This window comes from Rattus norvegicus, chromosome 2, assembly GCF_036323735.1.
Source record: "Rattus norvegicus strain BN/NHsdMcwi chromosome 2, GRCr8, whole genome shotgun sequence".
Lineage (NCBI taxonomy): Eukaryota > Metazoa > Chordata > Mammalia > Rodentia > Muridae > Rattus > Rattus norvegicus.
In genome coordinates this window covers 70,651,498-70,675,198 of record NC_086020.1, presented here as the reverse complement: position 1 = coordinate 70,675,198, position 23,701 = coordinate 70,651,498, and the positions used below count along the sequence as shown (strand labels likewise).

General features: G+C 37.9%; 1 long non-coding RNA gene across 2 annotated transcripts in view; it reads left to right on the top strand.

The window, feature by feature from the left end:
• Window positions 1-8,385: 8,385 nt before the first annotated feature.
• Window positions 8,386-23,701, top strand: part of LOC102553625 (uncharacterized) — a 161,236-nt gene continuing 145,920 nt past the window's right edge. For both annotated transcript variants that reach the window (XR_590954.4, XR_351476.4), the window contains exon 1: window positions 8,386-8,508. This is a non-coding gene — a long non-coding RNA (uncharacterized LOC102553625). The remainder of the gene's footprint in view (window positions 8,509-23,701) is intronic.

The following is a 23,701-nucleotide window of genomic DNA, read 5'->3' as shown; positions in this document are numbered from 1 at the left end:
GAGACAACACGTTGCCATGTGGAATGTATTTAAGGCAAATTATGGTATATCATTTGGAAATATAAAGTCAAAGCTCACTAGATATAAGTAAATTTGAGAAAAAGAAACTCTAAATTATTCAAATGTTTTTAATGAACTTACAGTTTTATAATATGTTATTAAATGCTACATGCCTGCTTATATATTAGCAGACTCACAGAACATTGAGATTGGAACATTGTCTTATAAGCAACCTATAACTCCAAGAGCTAGATACTTAGGATTCTAATCATTAATCAGATAAAAGAATTTGAATCATTTCTTTGTCACATAGAAAAGACAAAACTGGGATCATATATATATATATATATATATATATATATATATATATATATATATATATATGCCCTGGAAGGTCATGAGTAGATAACTTTCTAAATCTGGTTTTGGTAGCCCTAACCTTTATAACACTATTACATCACAGGAGATTTTATGATAAAGAACAAAGCCATAAAATTGTCTCCTTCTAGAAGAATTATTTAAAGCAGACCTGTCAATCACCTGGAAAAGGTGCTTCAGAAACAGCAGATACTTCTAGAGACTTTAGAAATAACACAAAGCTGAATTGTTCTCTGAATTCTTTTGTTGAAGATCATAAGAACCAGGGAGCAGAGGGTAGTCCAGAGTTTCAACCATGGCACAAAGATGTCATTTTCTAAATCAGAGGGTGCATTATTTTTCCTTGGCTACCATATGAAGGATAGTAAATACTTCCACCCACCTAAGTGCTGCTTAGAGCATCCTTCTTCCCCATTCCTGTCCTTCAGCACCTGCGTAGAGAGGAAATTGCCTACATTGCAAGTGTCCTAATCCACTCTTGGATAGTTATCTTTGTGAGAATAGTCTTACTTGGCAGTGAGTCAGGATCTTTTGCAGCTCCCATAACAGGGCAAAGGATTTAAGAGCTTTGAAGTGAGACCACTCAAAGTTGGCCCTCGTTCCTATCAATTTCCATCCTAAGATGAAGAACAAGACTACTTCCCTCACAGCCTTTTCTAATTCTTCCCACAATTTCTGAAATGAAAAATTTTAATCTGTTTAACAAGCTGGTGTTACTCTCCAACCTTTCTTATAGCTCTTTGAAAATTATTTTATGAAGAGAATATTTACTATCACAAACCTCTATTGTACTCTATCATCCAAGTGAGAATAAAAATTTCTCTGATGAATAAGACATTCGTGATATATTTGTGCCTAATTCATTAAAGTTTTCTTTTTCTTTAATGTTTTAGGGCAGTAGTTTTCAACCTCTCTAATTATGTGACCCTTTAATAAATTCTTCATATTGTAGGGACTCCCAACTACAAAATTATTTAATCATTACTTCAAAATTGTATTTTCTACTGTTATGAATTGTATGCAACCTTCAAGCAAGTTACTACCCAAAGGTTGAGAACCACTGTTTTATACACACACACACACACACACACACACACACACACACACACACACACACAAACACACACACACACACACACATACACACACACACATTTTTCAAGAAAAAAGGATAATTCATTATGTACTTCATTCACTCAATTGTAAATGAAAGTTCCTTGAAAAAAAATTACTTTATCCTGTAGCTTCTTCAAGGCTGATTGACTAATAATGAATTTCAGTGGTTGAAATTGGAATGTTTCAGGTCCATAGCCTATTTAAAATGACAAAGAATATCATTAGCTTCTAATGATATCCATGGCTTTCCCACCTCTTTGCTGGACAGAACAATTTTCACTAACAATTAAAGACATTTGTATTGTACTAACTTAAACGATTACCAAGTTCTAGTAACCAAAAGACTAAGGAGACCATCTGAAGCCTACAGCAGAGATTTCTCACTTAGCTTTAACACTTTTGTGTCAACACTTAAAAACTTGTGTCTACTTACAATTTTAGCTATGACTACTTATCTGTACATTAATGCACATAATTCTATAGGTTTATGTATACATAATATATACACAAACAGATATAGAAAGCACACCATGCACATGTACATTCTCATCCATGATGAAGTCCCTGAGGTCTAGGCACAGATATAATAACACAAACTTATTCTGAAATGGCAAAAATGAATAGAGCAAAGACAACTTAGAGACACATTCTTTATTCCTTATGATTTTTTTTTTTTACTTTCTCACTCATATTGGATAATCACTGAGCAGAAAAAAAGAAGCAAGTGAGACTGTTAAAGGCCAGCTGGTGCTGTTGGCATGGATTTGAAGGTAATGGCTAATATTCTAGGACAGCCCTAATTTTTTTAAAAGACTTGACTGAAGTTTTATTTTTTTTCCTAATGAAAGAAGAAGAGTAGAAGAGGGAGGAACAAGGCGGCCATGAGCATGTGGAGGGAAGTGGGTATGGGGAGAAAAAGGACAGGGGAGAGGGCCTGAGAGCAGAGAAGAGTAAGGGCAAGAGCAACTGCTGTTTTATTCTGAGAGAAAGCCCAAGTCACACAGCCAAAATTAGGGGACATTCCTTGAATGTTTGCATCTCTTATTTTAGAGCAATGGAAGAAGAGGAAGAAAAAAAATAGTGTGTGGCAGAATGAAAATGTCATTTTCCTTTACCAGTTTTGAACGATATCTAACCACGTTCATGTTATTATCTTTAAAGCAATAGACACATAATTAAACTTGTTGTCATTTTGACTAGATATTTTTATTTAGATTCCATAAGTACTAAAGATTAAATATGCTGTATCACCTCTGCAAAAATATTTATATGGATACAAAATAGCTAGTGTAAGACATGTTAATTTTTACACTTTTCCTTTTGGTATCTGTTACTTTCAATCAACTGCCCAAAGTCTGCAAAGCAAAGCACCATTGGACAGTGAAATAATGCATTTGGCCATTTTTAATTTGATATACTCAATTTTAATTACAATGGTAATTAGAGTTTAGTTTTCAATTCTTGAAAATTTTAGAAACATACATTTAAGTGTTCGAATAAAGCAAACAAATTGAAACATTTAGTGACAATTTAATAAGATAAACTGTTCAATATGACGGCATTTGGAATTAAAAAGCAATCAGTCTCGTGAATTACATTAGTCTGTTTCATAGTCCATATTAGATGCCAAATAGATTGATTGATATGCACCAGTTATTTCTAGGTATATGTTGTGCGCATATGTGTGTGTGTGTGTGTGTGTGTGTGTGTGTATTTAAGTTGATTTCAGTATTGATAGCAGTACATGTATGCATTTCCATCTATACACTGTTTTCAGATGTAACAACAGTGGAGATGGATGATATAATGCAAATGCCTATATTTCAGAATGTATAAGTTGAGCATATTAAAATCCTATGGCCATTTTTTAAATTACCATCTTAATGTATCCCATACAAATCTTAATTGAATTCCCATTTCAAACCTGTAATACATTATTAATTAAACCAATAAAAATATTCAAATAAATTTTCTCCTTTTAAAAATTATTTAAACTTAACAAGATAGGTGAAACAGACATGAATATTAACTTTCACAAAAGTCAAAATCAAAGTTTGTGTTTTAGGAGCAAAAATTGTATATAGTTCAAATTTCTGTCAACTCTAAAGCACTTTCTGTTCCACGCATTTTGATAGAGTATTTTCACAGGTGAAATTGCAAAGAGTTTTTTGCACATTAAACTCTGAGGGAGTGGCTGACTCTTCACCCAAAAACTATAAACCTGGTATCAGTCCAGCATCAAATCACCACTCAAAAATTCTGGATTTTGAAGAATTTTGCATTTAGTAATTTTTGGGATTCTTTAACAGTAATTATGGTGCCAAAGATAATATATCAACACTGTCCATAAACATATCAAATTATAATTGAAAGGGAGTTAATGTACAATATCATCACAAAATCTATTATCTATTAATCTTGTAAGAGTAGTTCAAGAACACACCCAGACACCTCAGGAGAGAGGCTTCTGCTCTTCTAACCCTATCTCTACCTTTAGTCACTCCATTACTGTATGGGATGAATCTACATAATTCAATCATTGATTTCCTGGTCTGTTTATTTAGCCATACCTAATATTCTTGGCACTTTTCAGTGCTGCATTACAAATCCACCTTTCAAATTAAACCTCTTTTATTCCCTCGGTCTACATCAAACACAATCAGAATCTATTTCCTCTCTTCAAGACTAATTCATGACCATCCTCTGATTTATCTTTCCTTGTTGAAACATAATTCCATTGCTCATTATTAATCTGATCACGGTCTTCTTTCTCGTTTCTCTTTGACAGTAATTTGGGAAATCGTCAACCTTAGACTTAGGTTATAGTCTATGCCTGAATATAAACATAAGAAGGAAATTTGTGAAACTGCAATGAAGTACTGCAATAAGCCTGTTAGCAGGAAAGAGACCAATGCCATTCTCTGCTCTGCGGGAGGAGATGTAGTGGTTCTTTGCCTTGTCGTTGTAGAAGGCTCTATCATAGTCAGTACTCATGGCATGTGATCTTGCAAATGAACAGAAAAAAATTTTGATTTGCTGCTTTATATAAAAAATTGACATTGTTTTGTTTTATGGCTAGTTGCTTTCCTCCAAATTTTGAGGCCTGTAAGTCTGGAACTTAAAGTTTCATCCTTTTTATTATGTTAATTGTTTTTCCGTTAACTCACAGCCCCCCTTTCTTCTTAGTCCCCCTATCCTCTCCCCCATCCTCTCCTCTCCTTCTCCTATGAGAAGGGAGAAACCTCCTCCCACCCCCACTCCCCAGCACTGGATATCAACATACCCAGCATTTAAAGTTACTGAAGCACTAAGCACATCCTCTCCCACTGAGGACAGAGGCGGCAGCCCAGTTAGGGGAACAAAATCCACAGGAAGGAAACAGAGTCAGGAACAGCCCCAACTCCAGTTTCCTAGGGTTCTTCATGAAGACCCAGATGAATTTCTACTCCTTATGTGTGTGTGGTACAGGGGTAGGTCCATCCCATGTATGCTCTTTGGTTAGTGGTTCAGTCTCTGCAGCACCCCAAGGATCAAGATTAGTTGATCTTCTTGTGGAGTTCCTATCCCTTCTGTATCTCTCAAACCTTCCCCCAATTCTTCCACAAGACCCGGAAGCTCTGATATTTGGCTATGGGTCTGTGAATCATGCTGTAGAACTGGTTCTTGGGATTGATCATGTATAATGGTGAGATTTAATGCCAGTCTTTACTGCTTGAGGAGTTGCAGTTCTTTGTCTTCATTACTCTAAGAAACATCTAATATTCTCTTTTGCCTACTGGGTTGCATGCTCTATAGCTTGACTTTGAAGGATCTGCTCGTCCTTTTTCAAATAGATTTCCCAGAATTTTAATCGCTGATAACTTACGGGAGAGAGGATTAGGGTGACAGACTTAACAACCAGAAATAAAATGATGATAGCAGCTATCAGAATCCTGCCCAGCACCTACAGAAAGCACAACAAGACATCACCTTAAAGGGACTTTTGACATTAGAAAAATTTAAAAGCCTGAGATTAAGTCTAAACTATTTTTTAAAAAAGTTGAATCATCTGAAAAGGGGATGCTTTAAACAATACTCAACAGCTTTTGAAAACATATTTCTCATAGGCATTTAGCTTTTGCAATTTTGTTCTTATAAAAGTTAACACAATTTTGATTCTTTAAGCTTCAATATCTCTTTCAAGGTTGCCGAAAAGATGTTCCTTATAAATATTTGAGCAAACCAATTTTCTACTCTTTCTGCCATTTTCTTCTCCCCCTTCCTTTACTTCATAGATAAACTCAAACGTACACACACGTACAAAGAATCTCTCTTTCAAAACCCCCTTTTAAAGTGCAGACCGACAGGAGCCGGATGTAGATCGCTCCTGAGAGACACAGCCAGAATACAGCAAATATAGAGGCGAATGCCAGCAGCAAACCACTGAACTGAGAATAGGTCCCCTATTGAAGGAATCAGAGAAAGAACTGGAAGAGCTTGAAGGGGCTCGAGACCCCAAAAGTACAACAATGCCAAGCAACCAGAGCTTCCAGGGACTAAGCCACTACCTAAAGACTATACATGGACTGACCCTGGACTCTGACCCCATAGGTAGCAATGAATATCCTAGTAAGAGCACCAGTGGAAGGGGAAGCCCTGGGTCCTGCTAAGACTGAACCCACAGTGAACTAGTCTATGGGGGGAGGGCGGCAATGGGGGGAGGGTTGGGAGGGGAACACCCATAAGGAAGGGGAGGGGGGAGGGGGATGTTTGCCCGGAAACCGGGAAAGGGAATAACACTCGAAATGTATATAAGAAATACTCAAGTTAATAAAAAAAAAAAAAAAAAAAAAAAAAAAAAACAAAACCCCCTTTTAGGCAAAAGAACAACCTTAAATGGGACAGAAATTTCATATTTTCAGAAACTAATCTCATGTACATATGAAATTTCATAAAAACATTCTGAAACTGAATTGTCTAGTAAGAATAGAGTGACTTTTGTTTTTTAATCTTTAAATTGTTTGAAAATTTCTTCCAGGAGTATGCTAAACATAATTTCTACCATCCTCTGACTCCCTACTCTAACTACTCCTATCATACTCTTTCCTTAAAATTCATAAGCTAATGTCTTCTGGTTATGAGAATGTGACAGTGAGGCTATACTCATAAAATCCCAACCCCATGATCATCTAAACAATACTTATACAATGACAAATACTGGTGAAATAACAAAGTGTATGAGGAAAGATCTCACAGGGCTTTAGCCCTGAAAGGCTACAAGTGGTCACTACTACTAAGAAAGGGTTTCCCCTTTCTCAGTTTGGAGCTGGAGCCAAATCCAGTTCTCTAAATGAATAGCCAGTGTTCTTAACCACTGGGTGATTTCTGCAGCACCCAGATTCAGAACATTATCTTTAAAGCCAAGTTCTTTCACAGAAGCAGACACTATGATGGGCTAGACTGGCCAGAGAGATCAGAGATCCGTTAGACCCTACCCATCTCCCATCTCTGTACTTCGGATATCCTAGAACAGTACAAGCTTGATTGTACATGATATTCAGGATCCAAACTCAGGTTTTTATATTTGTGTTGCAGTCATGTTACCAACTGAGCCAACTTCTCACTCCTGTTACACGTATTGTAAAAGAAACTGGCTTCTTTGAGACCAGAGTAACAGTCTGTTGCAGGACAAGAGATCCTGCCACCAGACAGAAAATCTGGTAAGGTTGAGCAGGCTCAGATCCCAGGAATCTCAGAATTGAGAATCTCACGAGTGAATCCAGCTCCTGGCAAAGCTTTACCTGTTCTGGAATAGGTAACCATGACATTCCACTGAGAGGACCATAGCAATCAGTAATGTGGTATAAAATCTTGGGTATCTAGATAGACGCCAGTGTTCAGCCAATGAGCTTCCATTCTTAGATATCCCTTTTCCCCCAAACGGAATTTAATCCTTTGTTCACAGTAAGGAGTATGCATTCACATCTTCATACAAGCGCGCGCACACACACACACACACACACACACACACACACACACACACACACACACACACACACACATTTTAAACAAGCTAGGACCATCTCTTCATCAAGTATCTATGCGGGAAGAGGTCTTCATCCTGCATATCTCCTGGAAAAGGTTTTCTATCTCCCAGTCCCTCCTTATTTTTGGCACTCACTTGGAACCAAACCAAGTTCTGGTCTGTCCTAGGCTGTGATTTCCCTTTCCTGGCTAGCCCTGAGGGGAAGCTTGGATGGGGAGCTCCCTTACTCCATTCCCAGCGCCCAGAAGTACCCCAGCAGTGACGATACACAGGAAAATTGGAACCACTTCAATTATCTCAGACGCTGTTCCTTCCCTCTGAAGAAAATAACAAGACTGAGGACCCCCATGGAGTACCCATTGGGGGTAAGGGGGTGGAGGGTGGGTGGTAGGGGGTCGGGTTCAGGCACCCTAGCTGAATTGTATTACCCATTAAAAAGATTCCTATTTTAAACTAATTATTCTAAGAATACCCATGTCCACCAGTTCACTGTTTGGGTTTGAATATGATATATATATTGTGTTCTCCCGCTCCCCCTCAGGTCTGATGTGTTGAATGTTTGGTACCTAGCTCTTGGTGCTATCGAGAAAGGATGGACATTTTCAGAGGCAGAACCTAGTTGGAGTAAGTAAGCCAGTGCAAGCGTGTACTTGAGGGCATTATCCCAGTCTGGACCATATTTTGTGTCTCCAAGAGTAAGGATCAATCATTCATGGCTGCTTTAGCCATCTTCTCTCTACCTATTCCCATCTCTTGAAGCTCAAAATGACTTTCCCATTTGTTACTGCTGATTTATGACATCATTCCTCTCCTCCTCCACCATTGTAGAATCTTGTGGTTTCCATAGAGCTACTGTAACCTGTAATGTAAAACATCACAGGTCACTATGACCAGTGCCCAGTGAGCTCTGTCTGATACTGGAAAAGCACACTGATCAGATCAGCAGATCAGATCACGGATTAAGGTCAGTTCTCTACTGAACATGACAGGTAAGGAATGATTCTTTCAAAAGTTTACCAGATGAATATGTGTGTTACCAATTATCAGCCACTCTTGGTATCCTGGATATCATTTTTACCTCCCACATAGGAAATCCTTGGCTTAAACATTTGTAGAACTGCTGCATCACAAACCCCTTCAAGGCACACTCTGAGTAGCACACTACAACTAAGGAGATAGTATGTAGTAAAATAGCATTGAGTGCAAGACACAAGTCAAATACACTACTATTGCCAAAAGTATATGAGTGTGTAATTCAATAGAATTGAGGCACGATATTTCCCTGTTTTCATTCACTATATAAAGATTAAATAATCATTGCACATATCTAGAACAACACAAATACTTAATTTTTTCATCTCCTGTATTTTTTATAATTTTTATTGGATTTTTTAAATTTACATTTCAAATGTTATCCCCTTTACCCCACCCAATCACCCTCTCCTTACTGCCTCACCTCTCTGATATTCCCTTACACTGGGGGGTCCAACTATGGCAGGACAAGGACATCTCCTCCCTTTGGTGCCCAACAAGGCCATCCTCTGCTACATATGCAGCTGGAGACATGGGTCAGTTGTTGGGTAGTGGTTTAGTCCTGGGAGCTCTGTTGGTTTGTATTGTTTTTATTAGGTTGCAAGTCCCTTCAGCTCTTTCAATCTTTTCTTTAACTCCTCCAATAGGTCATCTTCTTGTATTATTTTGCTCATTTGATCACCTTTCTGTCTTAAGATTTTTTTATTTGTTTTTATTTATTATGTTTATTTCATTTATTTATTTATGACTGTCCTGCATGCTGGAAGAGGACATCAAAACCCTTTATAGATGGTCATGAATCTCTATGTGAGTCCTGGGAATTGAACTCAGAGCTTTAGGAAGAGCAGCTAGTGCTCTTAGCTACTGAGCCAACTCTCCAGCCCTCCTTTCTGTTATATATTTTGTTCATTTGTCATGTATATATTGAAAACATTCAGGGTTCATTTTAATCACTTTTCTCTATATTGGGAATTTGTGGGTTAGGTTACAACTCCTTAAACACAGAGAGCAGCTGCCCCTACTGAGGCAGTGGTCTATGTCCTATAAGGAGGAGGGCAAAGCAGGAAAAGATGAAACAGCCTTCCTTTTTTCTTAGCAAGATTCTCTCCTGACTGAAAACACATCAGCTGTGGTTCTTCCTGGGACAACACTTTAACAAAATAGGTATATATTGATAGCAGTAAAAACCAGATCAACATTTTGAGTATTTAATGTATGTCAAGAAGAACTATACTCAATGCCTCTCAGCAGAGATCAACAAGAAAACTGAAGTTAGTTAAAAAATTCGAAAACTCTACTTCAACCTTATAACTAAATTTTCTGAAGAAAGATGAAACCACCTACTCCCGTGCTTTATGGATAAAGCACAGCATTATATTTCCAGAACAGCCTACATAAGAACCATCCCCATATGTGCCATCCCACATCCATCTCAGCAAACACAGCTCGTTCTTCAAAGCTCAGAGAGGACCTGAGGCTCCCTCCCCCAACCTACCTTCAGACACTGAGTTATTTAGTACTGATCAAACTACATTAACTGGTCATGTAGGAGGCTGGATAAAACTGCTTCTGTATCACTGAAAGTGGATACACTACCATAAAGTTAGTAAGACAGGATGATTTAGAGGAAAATACATTTACATTCCTCAGTCTAATTCATGTCTTTCTTCATAATGTGTACCTTGCAGACTTGCTCTGATATCCTCAGCAGGCCTTTAATCTCATCGACTCCCCACTCCAAACAAGTTGGTTCCTTTCTGTCACCTAATATATAACAGCCATTTCCAAATGTCGCCTACCTACACTTCTGACTCTAGCTAGTTTTGTAAGCCATCATTGATAACCACAATCAAAATAGAAAGAAAGTGAAAAAAATCCTTTCAAATTAGACCCTGGTCAGAACCAAGGAATTAGGAGATTAAACATGTTCAGCTGGAAGAATTAAAAAATGCTCAAATTAAAGTCGGAGTCAGAGGAAAAGAAAGAGCTGTGGGCTGCAATTTCCAAGGAAACATACAGGGGGAAAAGAGAAATTCAAACTTTTGTTATTGTGGATAAAGGACCTTGAGTTCTTAGAGTGGGCAGGGAGGTGAAAGGAAGCATGGGCATCCATGTCTTCTCATGTCACCCCTCACACCTCAGCTAATTAGGCTCCCAGTAGGAAATGGGGAGGAAACAGGTGCCTATACATGCTATACTAAGTACACTCAACAGGCTTTAGTCTTGGGTATGTATGTGCATGTACATAATTTGGTGATAGGCATTACAACGTAGAACACAAACATGTTACTATCGAATATACAGTTCTTATTTATAGAAATACCAACAGTGCAAAAAGCATCCATCACCCTCCTGTATCAAGAAATTCTATACAATGCCATTTAAATATTATATTTTTATGAGAGAGCAAGTAAAATTTTAAAATGTATCACTTTAGAGAAATTTTAAAATGTTCAATGTTTAGGAATTGAAGAGAAAAAACTCTGGAATGCTTATTTTTAAGCAATTTTTGGACAATAATACAAAGACAGTTACTTGATGCAAAGAACATATGAAGAAATAGATTGAACAGAATCTAGAGACTAATAGTCATGGTACCCATCATAAGTCATTGATTCATGTGCTCATATTCTAATTTAGAACCTATGCTCTGTTTCTTTGTTCATAATGCATCATCAGTATGACAAAAAGTAATGTTTAATTTCCATTTTCTCATTTTGTCCTCAATTCCCACTGGTAATTCCCTAATGAAACAAAGGCTAGATCATTTGGAAGTTCACTTTTAATTAACTGAAATATCTCCATATTGATTTCTATAGTGGCTGTACTGGTAACTCTAGCAGTGAATGTATTTTCTGCTCTCCTACACATTGGCATTTTTTTCTTAATTGATTTTTTTTTTGGTACTGGCAATTTGTTGTTCTACTTGTTTTCTGTTGTTGTTGTTTTATTTTTGCATCTTCACAGACATTTCTTCATTTAGATTAGGTAAATTTTCTTCTATTATTTTGTTAATAATATTTTCTGTGGTTGTGATCTTGGTTTCTTCTCCTTCATCTATACCTACTAATCACAGGTGTGGTCTTTTAATCACAACCCAGATTTCCAGGATGGAATTTATATATTTGTGTGTTTATGTATTTGTGTATTTATATATTTGTGTGTTTGTTCATTTATCTATACATTTCTTTAGCTGAGCTATCACTGTTTTGTCATCTTATCTTCAAGACCTGAAATCCTCTCCATCACACCTTTTTTGCTTGTTTTACATAATTTTTATTGAAAACTTTATTTACATATCAAATGTTATCCCCTTTCCAGTTTCTGGTCCATAAATCCCCTATCTCATCCCTTCTCCCCCTTCTTCTATGAGGATGTTATCCAACCCATCCACCCACTCTTTCCTGCCTCCCTGCCCTGACATTCCCTTACACTGAGGGTCGAGATTTCGTAGGGCCAAGGGCTTCTCCTCCCATTGGTGCCCCAATAAGGCCATCCTCTGCTACATATGCAGCTGGAGTCATGGCTCAGTCCATGTATCATCTTTGGGTAGTGGTTTAGTCTCTGGGAACTCTGGTTCATTGGTATTGTTGTTGTTCTGGGGAAAAGAAACTGTCACGTCTTTTTATCTGCTGGTGAAGCTTATCTCTGACTTTGTTGTTTTGTTTTTCTGCATTTTTCATTGTGAATTCTATTTTTGTTTGGCTTTTATTTGCTGACTATCTCTTTATTAAACTTTATGTCTTGAATTGTTTCATTTATTTCACCCAACTATTCTTTTGGGGTATTCGTGTGTGTGTGTGTGTGTGTGTGTGTGTGTGTGTTTGTGTGCTTGTGTGTGTGTATGTTTGTGTGTGTTTGTGTTTGTGTATGCTTATTTGGTTGTTTTTTACAGTCTTCCTTTAGATATTTATTTCTATTTTCTTTAAGATCTTTGGACATATTCATAATTACTATTCAGTTATCATTGCTCCTGTAAATAGTTTTTCTATTCATAATTGCTATTGGTTAGTCCTTGTCCTGGGCTTCAGCTAAGTTGCTGAATTTCATTAGAGTTGCTATCTTCTAAAACAGACATATAGTCTTCATCTTTGTGATTTTTCAATGCACAAATGTATTCTCCATCTATGCATCTGGAGTTACAATTTCTGTGAAGTTTCAATATAGGCCTTTGTTGGATGTGTGGGGACAGTGTCTGCCTCTCCCTCTGAGTAGTCAGGCCCACTGTACACAGGGCTGGACTGGAGGGAGGGAAGCTTAGCCGGCTGAGGTGGGAGCATCAAGATCATGGTCAGCAGTGATTGCGTGGGTAAAGTACACACACACACACACACACACACACACACACACACACACACACACACTTCGGAGAACTGGTTCAGTTTATGGGGAGTAGGGACACACATTTGAGGGGTGAGAAGGTCTATCAGAGTGAATATACATCATTAGGCAGGGCCAGGATTCTGGAAATGACTCATTTGCACGCGGATGAATTCCAGGTGCTTTTGGACATGAACTTATAGAGGGAAAGGAAGTTTAATCTAGCGACTAGTTTTGCGACCTCCTCTGGTGAGACAAGGTTGGAGGGCATAGGACTTTGTAAACCAGGATGTACAGGCTCCCGGGCAGGAGAAGAGCTATTCTACTCCTGACAGTCTCAGGAAAAGATTTCTAGGATTTGGATACATCTCAACCATAAACTTGCTCGGGTCTCATCCTCCTGGTTATATGGCTCTCTAGCCCCACAGATTGGTGTTCTGCTCTATGCTTCAATGTAGGCCCAGTCTGACAGGGTATGGATCAGAAATCCTTCCGATGTTTGGTTTTCAGTCTTTAGGTCATTCTGGTTTTAGGGTCAGACTATTCTGAGTCACAGGTCTGAAATTCTGGTTGAAGTTCAGGGTTCAGACTTCAAGTTTACCCACATTGGTGCAGTGGGTAGGGTGGATGAATGATAGGACAGAAGTTGGGGGAAGAGGACTGACTCTGAAGTCCTCTTAAGCAGGACTTGGGTTATTCTGTTTGAAGAGTTGCAGATACAGGACTCTGGCTTTCCTGGCTCTAGCCACGGAGGGCAATGGGTCTGAAAGATTGGAGATGGTCTAAGAGAAGGGCTGATGGAGCAGGTGTAAAACTTTGAAGAAACCAGAATGGAAGGGAGGGTACTGGTGGCCTACCAATTTGGTCCTAGCCAACTGTAGCTCTGTGGTCATTTATAAAGAGGGGCTCTGTGTATCTCTGCAGAGTCTCAGAAAATGGAATTCAATATGAGGGTGGCCGGGAGGGTAACGTGAAGAACTTGACTTTATATGATAGTGATTCTGATGAAGTGAGATGAAACCTCCAGTTCTTATTTGCACTTTTCGAATAGGTGGTAATAAATTTGAAAACAATTGAAAAATTTGAAAAAAATTTAATTTATGTTACTTTTTTTTTTTTTTTTTTTGGAGCTGGGGACCAAACCCAGGGCCTTGTGCTTGCTAGGCAAGTGCTCTACCGCTGAGCTAAATCCCCAACTCCTGTTTCTTTTGTTTTAAATAGACTATTTTATTAACCAATTGTTATTGGAAGGTTTCTTGGTGCTTAATTTTTCAAGTTCTTTATATTGTCTAGATATTAACCCTGCAACTGAAATGTAGCCTCTCATTTTAATAGATTGTTTATAATACTGCTAAATTTTCTTTGTTGGTTGAAGCTATTTAATTTCAAGGTTTTTTTTTTTTTTGGTTTGGTTTTTTTTTTTTTTTTTACAATTTCAGTGCAGTTTTTCACTTTATTGTAACATAGTTCAAAGTGTTTTTGCTTTAGCTGTTATTTTAATGTATTATGCATATTTCCTCTAGTGATTTTAGTTTTTCCAGCTTTAAAATAAGATTTGGAATCCATTTTAAGTTCATTGAGGGTTTTAGGTTGTTTTTGGTTTGTCTGTTTGCAGATTAAAAGTATGAATTTAATTTCACTCTTATACAGACCGTTATTCCATCTTCTTAGGATTACTTATTTTGAATATCCCACATTATTACAGTTTATCTTTTATTCAATTGTCAAAAGTAAGCACTAAATATTTACGCTGATTTCAGTGTCCTTTATCCTGTTCAAAAAAAGCTACATTCCTGCTTTTCTGTTTTTCTCTAAAAATATTTTATCTTGTATTTACCATACAAATAATGAGGTTGATCTATTAACTATTATGTCCTACTTCCTTCCATATTGCCCCCAGTCACTTTTCCCTCTCAGCATTATTTATTTTCTTTTTCTAGAAATGTTTAATGAGTTGACTTGCAGCCACCTGTATGCACATGTGTAAAGGACCATCTTCTTGCTACAGGAAGTTGACTCTCTCCCAGAACCACCAAATACCAATAACTCTTCAAATCTTATGCAAACCTTATTGATGTAGTCTCAGCTGTTTCAAATTTGTGTGTGCATCTGTGGTACCGTGCCTGGCAAATACACTTATGCGTCAGAAATCTATAACATCAGGCCCTCAAAATATTTCTGCCCCTTCTTCTGAGCTTACTTTTCATCCTTAAGGGGATACCATAAGATCCAATGGCATTAGTGCTCAGTGGTCCACCACCTTGCTCTGTATGTACACGCTGAATAGTTACGGGTTATTGCAGTGTGCTGTCTGCTGAAAAAGAAGCTTCTCTAATGAGAATGAAGAAATGAATGACTCTATGGTGAGAAGATAGGAAGCATGAGTGAGTCAGTTTAATATTGTGTTCATTTAGCAAAGTAATAATAGAAGGTTGTTCCCTAAAGCCTATGACCTAGATCCTAGATCACCACAGAATTTTTTGGGTCAGTTAATGCTACCACACATGGTCCATCTAATGGATCAAGCTATAATCCAGCTAGAAAGTGGTTGATAGGCCCATCTCATTATTGTCAGTTTTGCCAGGTAGTGTTCATAGTACATTCTACCACTATGAAAGCTAGCCAATGGGGATGCAGATTCCAGGTAAATATCAATCCTTTTTCTCTATGTTCTGTAATTTAGGTATGTGTACATTCAGCAGTGAAGTTTTACTTAGAATTCTGTAGGGTAACTCAGCTTATTAGCAATAGTCTATCATGTTTGTGGGTTCTGTGGATTTCCAATCCACAATAAATAAACAATATGTAACCTTTTCCTGGAACTCTCCCTTTATTAGGCTCCTGATATTAAATCAAATTGAAACATACATATTTAAAGTTTTGAAGCTAGAACACAGATATGAGAAAAATATATGGATTTTTATCTTTTATCTTTCTGGATTTCTTTCTTTTCTGAAATGATTATTTCAAGCACCAACCAATTATGCAAAAAATTAATAATTTTGATTTTATTTAGAGCTGAATAATCTTTCATTTGGTAATAAGCTATATTTTCAACACCGATTCTGTTTATGGACATCCTAGATTATTTTCTTTTTCAGTGTGTTGCAGATAAAGAAGTGACAAACACAGAGGAACAAGTATTTCTTTGGCAAAATATAGAATCCTAGGCACAATAATTAGGACCTGTATGTCTAGGTCATATGGCACATCTATGTCTAACCTTTTGAAGAAAAGTTACACTGCCTTTCATAGACGAGCAAAAGCTTATTTACCAACTTAAAAATTTAAATAAACCTTATACTTTACCTACATTTATTCCACACACTCATGTGAGAATTTGATGTTCTTTTCCTTTTATTTTTTTTTTGTACTTCTTACTCTGTGGTAAAATTAATTCTTAAAGTACTGTAATTTTATACTTCCCTGTTTGTTAAGAAATCTAAACATTAAAGTAAAAAATTTTGGCCATTTCTAATTCTTCATTTGAGGACTCTGTCTAGTTCTGTGTCCGTGTTTTAATTGGTTTGTTTTCTTGTTGTTTAGCCTTCTGAGCTTTTCATATATTTTCATAGACACAAAATTTCTGTTACAATTTAACTGCTAAGGAATTCTTCCCATTGTTTACGTTTCTGCTTCATTTAAATTAAGGCACCTTTGCTGTTCAGGAGCTTTTTAGATTATTGAGGTCCCACTTGTCAAAGTGGTGGGACTTAATGTTTGTATTGCTGGGATACTGTTCAGAAAGTCCTTCCCTGAGCCCATAACTTGAAATATATTCCTTACATTCTCCACTGTTTTCAACCTAGTTTACTGGGTTAAAGAATGGATTTAAGTTTGAGGGAAGTCAGGGAAGAGGACTTAGAAGATCATATTAGCTATCTCCTGCAGGAAACTTGTGAGGTATTGGAGTCCTCCTGATTGTGAATGATACGGGTATGAAGGCTCCTGCTTAGGAAAGTTCTTTCTATAGATGGATTCTAAACAAAGATAAAAAAGTAATGAGGTTCTTTGACACCTGAGATACAGGCCACTCAGCAGCAGGACTAGCTGACTTGGAATGGCTATACATTAAAGTGAGGCTGCAGAGCTATCTGACATTCTTTGGCTCATATAATTGTCTCCACTGGTGGAGTGCTGCCCAGCCTGATTTAATGGACCCTTCCTGATTATTAGAAGAGATGATGGTTTGTACATGCTTGGACCAGGGAGTGTCACTATTGGGAGGCATGGCCTTGTTGAAGTAAGTGTGGCCTTGTAGGTGTGGCCCTTAATACCTTTGTCCTAGCTGCCTGGAACTCAGTATTCTGTTAGGAGCCCTGTCTGGATGCTCCCAATTTCCCACTTTGATGATATTAGACTGAACCTCTGAATCTGTAAGCCATCCCCAATTAAATATTGTTCTTTATAAGACTTGCCTTGGTCATGGTGTTGCTTCACAGCAGTAAAACCCTAAGTTGGTACCAGGGACTGGGGTGTTACTGCGATTGGCCTGACCATGCTTTTGTCTGGGAAAATGTGTATTTGGGGACTTTGGATTTGTAAAGCAGTTGTATGCTTTATTGGGGCTTAATGGGCTAACCTAGAAAAATATGGAAGACTGTTGCTGTGAGTGATTTGAGCTATGCAGACCTAGCTCAAGAGGGTTCAGTGGAGACGAATTTTAGTATATGGTCTAGAGACAGCTTTTGTGATATTTTGGTGAAGAATGTGGCTGCTTTTTGCCCTTGTCTGAAGATTCTACCTGAGTCTAAGGTAAAGAAATTTAGATTAATTTCATTGACAAAGGAAGTCTCAGAAAAGCCCAGCAGCGGCTTCATTCTATAGATAAGTCTCATGAAGAGCATTTTGAACAAGCATAGCAAGCTTAGAAAGGAAAAATATGAAATATATGACTAGGGTATTAAAGGGGCACCAGGAACTAAAACTTGTGTTCTAGGATAACAGATTAAGGGATTTTGGGACAAGATTCTACCAGGCAAGTTTAGATCCAGGCATGGTGGTACACATCTTTAGTCCCAGAAGACAGAGACAAACAGATCTCTGAGTTCAATGCCAGCCTGGGAAAAAGCAGGTTCTAGGTGAAAAAAAGCTTAAATACAGGCATGGTGGTACACACTTTTAATACCAGCATTGCAGGAGACAAAGTCATGCAGATCTCTGAGTTCAAGGTTAATCTATGGAAAAAGTTCCAGGAAAGCCAAGCTTAGGCAGTGAGTTGAAAAACAAAAAGCTGGTGATAGAGGGGGACATGTTCCAGCCCCAGCAAGCAACTCTACTCTGCAGCTTTGGCCATGTGGCTCTGTCTTCATAGCTAAGAGTAAAAGAGACTACTGCAACAATTGATGCTGGTTAGCAGGAACTAAGAAATTAGTGGTAATTAAGAAGAGACCAGCATCACTGAGGTGAAATCTTCTAGCAAGTGTTTTCTAATAGCACAAAGATGCACTCTCAGCTCCTCTTGTACCATGCCTGCCTTGATGTTACCAGGTTCCTGCCTTGATAATACTGGATTGAACCTCTGAACCTGTAAGCCAGTCCCAATTAAATTTCCTCTATAAGACTTGCCTTTGTAATGGTGTCTATTCACAGCAGTAAAACCCTAACTAAAACAGAAGTCTTCTCTATTCCAACTTATCTACTTTTAATATCACCCAGAATAGTATCAATGTCAAAGCACAAAGAACAGTAAGTGCAAGAGATTGCAGAACCTCTCTTAAGGAGCTGGTTTGAAACTGGACCAATAATATTGTATTTTAAGTTATTGTCTTGGTCACCTGTTCATTAGATTAGTTGTTATCCTGACCATTCTCTGCTTTGTCTTACTTTTCTCACTTGACTCAGAGCTCTATTACCTGCCCCTCCAGCAGAGTCATATCAAGCTGTCAGACTGGTGGGATAGAAATTCCATCCAAGTATGAGAAAGTAAGAGTAGTTCCTGTCAGGGGTTATTAGTGCACAGCTGGTCATGTTTCTGGCCTTAATTCATGTGTTCTTAAAATGACTCTCCATTGTCCTGTTATCTGAGACTGACTTGTAGAATACAGTCACTGCCCAAATTCATGGTTAATTACCCAATGGTGACTTCTTTGGTTGCATTATACTATCAACTAGATTGAAACTGAGCTAGCCATGATGTATCTTCCATTTCTTTTTGTTTTAATTATTTTTAGTTCTTTTTTCTTTATTTTAATTAAATGTTATCACCTTTTCTAGCTTCCCCTCTGGAACCTCCCTCTCTCATCCCCCCTTTTCCTGTTGCTGTAAGGGTGCTTGCCTTCCCACACAGTTACTCCCACCTCACTGCTCCTACACTGGATAAATTGAGCCTTCACAGAACCAAGGGCTTCTCCTCCTATTGATGCCAGACAATGCCACCCTCTGCTACAAATGTGACTAGACAAGGGACCCTTCATGTGTAATCTTTTGTTGGTGATTTAGTACCTGGGAGTGATACAGTGTCTGGTTAGTGGTTGATATTGTTCTTCCTATGGGGTTCCAAACCCCTTAAGCTCCTTCACTCCTTTCTCTAACTCCTCCATTGGAGTCCCCATGTTCAGTCCAATGGTAGGCTGTGAGCCTCTGACTCTGTATTTATCAGGCTCTAGCAAAGCCTCTCAGGAGACAGCTATAACAGGCTCCTGTCAGCAAGCACTTCTTGGTATCTGGAATTGTGTCTGGGATTGATGTTTGTATGTTGGATGGATCACAATGTGGGGAAGTCTCTGGATGGTCTTCCCTTCGGTTTCTGCTCTACACTTTGTTCCAGTATTTCCTTTAGAAAGGAGCTCTTGTGGGTTAAGAATTTGGAGATGAGTGGGTGGCCCTATCCCCAAATAAGGGCGTTGCCTAGCCTCTGAATATGGTTTCTACAGGTTCACCTTCCCTTTTGCAGGGCACTTTAGCTAATCTTATCCCTGTGAGGTCCGGGGTTCCTCTTGCTTTCCTGGCATCTGGAACTTTCTGGTGGTTACCACCAGTTCCCCATTCCCCCATTGATGTGCACATTTATTCAAATTTCTGGCCCTCTGTATATCATCCCTATCTCCTCCCATATCTGATCCCCTTTTCCTTTCTCCCTTTCCTCTCCTGCCAAGTCCCTCCCACCCTCTACCTCCCTTGACTATTTGGTTCCCCCTTTTGAGAAGAACTGAAGCACCCACGTTTTGGTCTTCTTTATTCTTGAGCTTCATATGGTCTGTAAATTGATCTTCCAAGCTTTTAGGTTAATATCTACTTATCAGTGAGTGCACACTTCTTTTGTGACTGGGTTACCTTATTCAGAATGACAGTTTCTAATTCAATCCATTTGCCTAGTAATTTCATGAAGCCATTTTTTATTCTTAAAACAGTAGTTATTACTTTCTCTTCACTGACTGCCCAAGAAGAGACCCACCAGGAACACACAGGTAACAGGAGCTGCAGGGCTGCCTAAAACAGCCTTCTGGGCTCTATCTGTGTCCAGAGCCCTTCAACTCAAAATCTGCCAGCAGAGAGCTGGTCTTCCAGGAGCACTCTCACTCATAAGATCACAGGCTTAGAGGCCCATACCACCATAGGAAGGACAGTCAGAGACAGCAGGACCAAGTGACATCAGAGAAAACCAGATGGCAAGAGACAATCACAGGACCCTAAGCAACAGAAATCAAGACTACTTGGTATCATCACAACCCAGTTTTCCCACCAAAGCAAATACTGAATATCCGAATACACCAGAAAAGCAAGATTTGGATTTAAAATCAAATCTCATGATGATGATAGAAGACTTTAAGAAGGACATAAATAACTCCCTTAAAGAAATACAGGCCAACACTGGTAAACAAGTAGATGCCCTTAAAAGGGAAACACAAAAATCCCTTAAAGAATTACAGGAAAACACAACCAAACAGGTGAAGAAATTGAACAAAATCATCTAGAATCTAAAATTTTAAATAGAACCAATAAAGAAATTACAAAGAGAGACAACCCTGGAGATAGAAAACCTAGGATTACCAAAAGAATATAAGTGATTGAAGAGAAAAAACTCAGGGGCAGAAGATACCATAGAAAACATTGACACAATAGTCAAAGAAAATGCAAAATGGAACAATTTCCTAACCAAAACATCCAGGAAATTCTGGACAGAACTAGAAGTGATACAATAAAAATAAAAGACAGTAGAACCAGTTCAAGAACTAACTATGATGAGTGGTCTATAGTTCTGGCTCCAAAGGGCCATTGGAACTAGTGCTACTTTATCTCAGATTAGTATCTCTCCCAGTGGCTCTCTACTACCTGTGAACTCTCAGGTTCCAGCTACCCTGTATAATCAAGATTCAACACACTGTAAACCTACAATCAGATTTATATATTAAATTCTCAGTCCACAATACATTCACACAAGAAACTTACAACCAATTGATAAGGATATAAACAACCTATCCAGATAAGATAAGTTTGCCTACAGAAATCCATCTCAGCTACCTTGACAATACAAGACCTCCTGGATCTGGATCATCCTTCCCCATCACCATCTTGATTCGTTCTTCTTCTCCTTCTCTCTTGCTATACAGAAACTTTGTCCCTGCATTATTCTTTTACTATCCAATCATGGCATTGATTGTCTGCCTTCACCTGCAAAATGACATTAATCTGCAGAGAACACCAAACTTAAGGATAATAGGTAGAGAAGAGAATGAAGATTTCCAACTTAAAGGGTCAGCAAATAGCTTCAAAAAATTATTGAAGAAAACTTCCCTAACAAACAGAAAGTGATTCCCATTAACATAAAAGAGGCCTACAGAACTTCAATCAGATTGGACCAGAAAAGAATTCAACCCATCACATAATAGGCAAAACTCCAAATACACACAACAAAGAAAGAATATTAAAAGCAGTAAGGGGAAAAGGTCAATTAACAAAAACAAAGAAGAAAACCACATGGTCATCTCATTAGATGCTAAAAAAGCATTTGACAAAATTTAGCACCCCTTCAAGATAAAAGCCTTGGAAAGATCAGAAATTCAAGGCACATACTTAAACATAGTAAAAACATTATACAGAAAACCAGTAACCAACATCAAACTAAATGGGACTAGACCAGGCTGCCCATTCTCTCCCTACTTATTCAATATAGTTCTCAAAGTCCTAACCAGAGCAATCAGACAACAAAAGGAGATCGAAGGGATATAAATTGTAAAGGAAGAAGTCAAAATATCACTATTTGCAGATGATATTATAGTATATTTAAGTGATCCCAAAAGTTCCACAAGAGAACTCCTACAGCTGAAGAACAACTTCAGCAAAGCCTGGATATAAAATTAACTCAAACAAATCAGTGGGCTTTCTGTACTCGAAGGATAATGGGCTAAGAAAGAACTTAGGCAAATAATACCCTTCAAAATAGTCACAAATAACATAAAATATCTCGGTGTAACTCTAACCCAGCAAGTGAAAGATCTATATGACAAGAACTTCAAATCTCTGTAGAAAGAAATTGCAGATCTCAGAAGATGGAAAGATCTCCCATGCACATAGATTAACAGGATTAATAGAGTAAAAATGGTCATCTTGCTGAAAGCAATCTACAGATTCAATGCAATCCCCATCAGAATTCCAACTCAATTCATAGATTTTTTTAAAAAGCAATTTGCATTTGGAATAGCCAAAAACCCAGAATATCAAAAATTATTCTCAACAATAGAAGAACTTCTGGGAGAATCACCATCCCTGGCCGAAAGCTGTCTTATAGAGCAATCATGATTAAAAAAAATTGCATGGTATTTGTATAGAGGAAGGTAGAATTGAAGACACAGAAATGAACCCCCATACCTATGATCACTTGGTCTTTGACAAAGGAGCTAAACTATTCAAAGGAAAAAAAGACAGTATTTTCAACAAATTGTGCTGCTTCAACTGGAGGTCAGCATGTAAAAGAATGCAAACTGACCCATTCTTACATCCTTGTAAAAAGCTCAAGTCCAAGTGTGTCAAAGACCTCCATATAAAATTAGATACACTGAAACTACTAGAAGAGAAAGTGTGCAAGAGTCTCAAACAAAAAGGCACTGGGGAAATTTTACTGAACAGAACACTATGGCTTATGCTCTAAGATCAAGAATTGACAAATGAGACCTCATAAAATTGCAAACCTTTTGTAAGGCAAAAGATACAGTCAATAGAACAAAATAGCAACCAACACATTGAGAAAAGGTCTTTACCAATCTTATGTCCAACAGAGGCATGATGTCTAATATATACAAAGAACTCAAGAAGTTAGAATCCACAGGATCAAAAATTACTATTTAAAAAATGAAGTAGAGAGTTAAACAGAGAATTCTCAACTGAGGAATACTGAATGACTGAGAAACACCTAAAGATATGTTCATCACCCTAAGTCATCAGGGAAATGCAAATTAAAACAACCCTGAGATACCACCTCAGACCAGCTAGATGAAAAACTCAAGTAACAGTAGATGCTGGAGAGGATGTGAAGGAATAGGAACACGTCTTCATTTTTGGTGTGATTGCAAACACACTAGAAATCAGTCTAGAGGTTCCTCAGAAAATCTGACATACTACTACCTGAGAACCTAGCTGTACCACTCCTGGGCATACAACCAAAAGATGCTGCAACATATAACAAGGACACCTGCTCCTCTATGTTCATAGCACCATTTTTTATAATAGCCAGAAGCTGGACAGAATGCAGATGCCCTTTAACAGAGAAATGGGTTCAGAAAATGTTGTACATTTACACAATGGAGTACTATTCAGCTATTAAAATCAATGACTACATGAAATTCTTAGGCAAATGAATAAAACTAGAAAATATCATGCTGAATGAGGTAA